Source organism: Penaeus chinensis, chromosome 5 (assembly GCF_019202785.1).
Source record: "Penaeus chinensis breed Huanghai No. 1 chromosome 5, ASM1920278v2, whole genome shotgun sequence".
In the NCBI taxonomy this organism is placed as follows: Eukaryota; Metazoa; Arthropoda; class Malacostraca; order Decapoda; family Penaeidae; genus Penaeus; species Penaeus chinensis.
The window spans coordinates 15,303,509-15,306,008 of record NC_061823.1 but is presented as its reverse complement, the minus strand read 5'-3'; positions in this window follow the sequence as shown (position 1 = coordinate 15,306,008).

Genomic DNA, 2,500 nt, shown 5'->3' with positions numbered 1-2,500 from the left:
ATATATATATATATATATATATATATATATATATATATATATATATCTGTGTATGTGTGTCTTTACGTTTATCATATTGTATACATACCAGACACACACACACACACACATGACACGGCTTTGTAGATACTTTGCTACGGGAGCCTCTGAAGACCCATTTGCCGCCTTCAGCTCTGTGTGTTTTTATTCGCCAGACTCAGAAGCGACAAATCTATTTTCACCTTTTATATTTCGTCCCCGATAACCTTACATAAAATATTTGGCCATTCTGTAGGTAAGTCTCTGCAGTTTAACATCACGTTCTACATTTTCCAATAGGTGCAACGCTTGTTACTGAATCAAGTCAGAGTGGGTATTTTGCTAAAGCCCTTTTTTAGTGGGAGTGGATGTTCGTGGGAATAGCTTTGATCTCGACTCCGGATGTATGTGTGTGTGTGTGAAGTACACTCAGTTTTAGCGCAGAAATATCTGGGAGCAACACCGAGCTGCGCTGATGACGGAGTGTACCCTGACTAAAAAAAAAAAAAAAAAAAGGTATCGACAGGGAGGAAGAATGTCTGCGAACAGTTCGGTATATCAGGGTAGTTACCGAATAGAAATATAAGATTTTCATTTTCGGGAAAGAGGAGGCAGCGGGATTCCATCGACGTTGAGCACAAGAGGGAGGGAAGCCCAGAAAACCTCTGGAAATCTCGTGCCCGCAAACCCTGAGGCGAGGGTCGTGAGCGTTGCTTTGAGAAGAAAGAACACTGGAGGGTCGAAGATGTATAGCCTTGAGGGGAAGGAAGAGGGAATGGAATGGTTTTAAAACAGACGAGAAAGGCAATATATTTATGTGTTTCTTCCTCTTCTTTATATGTCCAGTGTGTGTGGGAGGACAGAAGTCGGTAAGTGGTAGGATATACATATTTTTTTTAATTGTGAAAATGTGATAAATTGGCAAGAAGATAAATCATCAAGTATTGTGTTACAGACAACACACTTCAGAAGATACAACTGAAACATACATCGGCTAAAGGAAAGCTGCAAAACAAAATTAAACGTTTTTTTTTAGATGACCAGTTGAAACAAACATGAATTCTCTGGCGATAAACACAAGTGAATGTAAATAGAAAGTTAGTGTTATGGACGTTGTACAGGCGACGATCTTTCCAAAATTAGTTTTAATGCATCGATCCCATTCATGAGGGATTTCCATTACGAATTTCGATACATTCATTAAATGCATCTGCCGTTTTTACATCTGCCTTTCTACAGTTAGACCAAATGTTCTTCCTGACAACTATGTATCAACATTTTATTTATTCCTTCAACCTATAGACGTGTCATATCAACTCATCTTCGTGCCAATCCTTAACTTCGGCATATTTATTATCAACAAACAAGCAGATTTGTATCAACATTTAAACATTATACTGTCATTAATTACTACCACATGGAAAGATACTCCAATGTTTACAGTTAGACATCGAAATAGTACTTTTCTGTACTACTGACATTACTAATAGCACTTCCTGAAATATTTGAATTTTAATATCGGTATTTTGCTCGTATATTTGAGTTGCATGAGTTGAAAAAAATCATAACCATACATCCGGGTCTGAAGTTAGGACGAGCATCCACTTGGGATAACGGTCTCCACTTACTAGATTTAAAGTCCTTCGTCCTGGCCCTTCAGAGGGAATTCGTGACGCAAAACCGAATCTGGCATCATCAAAATTTTCTGTTGTTTAAAACTGTTATCGTATTCCTTTGTAACCGAACTATCAGACACGTATAAGAAAGAGGGAAAATTGATTGGATAAAGATGATGAAAAATTGTGTGATCTTGTTCTAAAAGAATCTCTCTCTCTCTCTCTCTCTCTCTCTCTCTCTCTCTCTCTCTCTCTCTCTCTCTCTCTCTCTCTCTCTCTCTCTCTCTCTATCCCTCCCTCCCTCCCTCCCCCCCCCCCCCTCTCTCTCTCTCTCTCTCTCTCTCTCTCTCTTCGCGCTGTACAGTTTTCACCCTCTTTACCCTTCACCCCTCTTCGCCTCTTTGCAAGTGTTCTCTCCCCTCACCCAGACAGACTGCTCACAGGCCCTTGAGAACAACGGTCTGGTCCGGTTATCTCCCCTCTGCGGCTAAGCCAGAGGGAGGGAGTCAACACCAAGCCAAGAGGAGGGGTTCAACACCAAGCCAGATGAGGCAATCAACACCAAGCCAGATGAAGGAATCAACGCCAAGCCATATGAAGGAATAACAGCAAAAAAAAAAAAAAAAAAATAGTGAAAAAACAAACAAACAAAAAAACAAAACAATTGGAGGGTTAAAAAAATCCAGAAGGAGGAGCCTACACCAAGCCACATAGAGAAACCAAAACCAAGCCAGATCAAGCGGGTATCGAGCTTGGCATCAGCTGATTCGTACAAGTCGGCGTCGCAGACGAATGAAACATGATTCGATTTCGGGATTCGGAACTGTATCGCTTATTGTGGATTTATGATGGCCTTTTGTCAAACT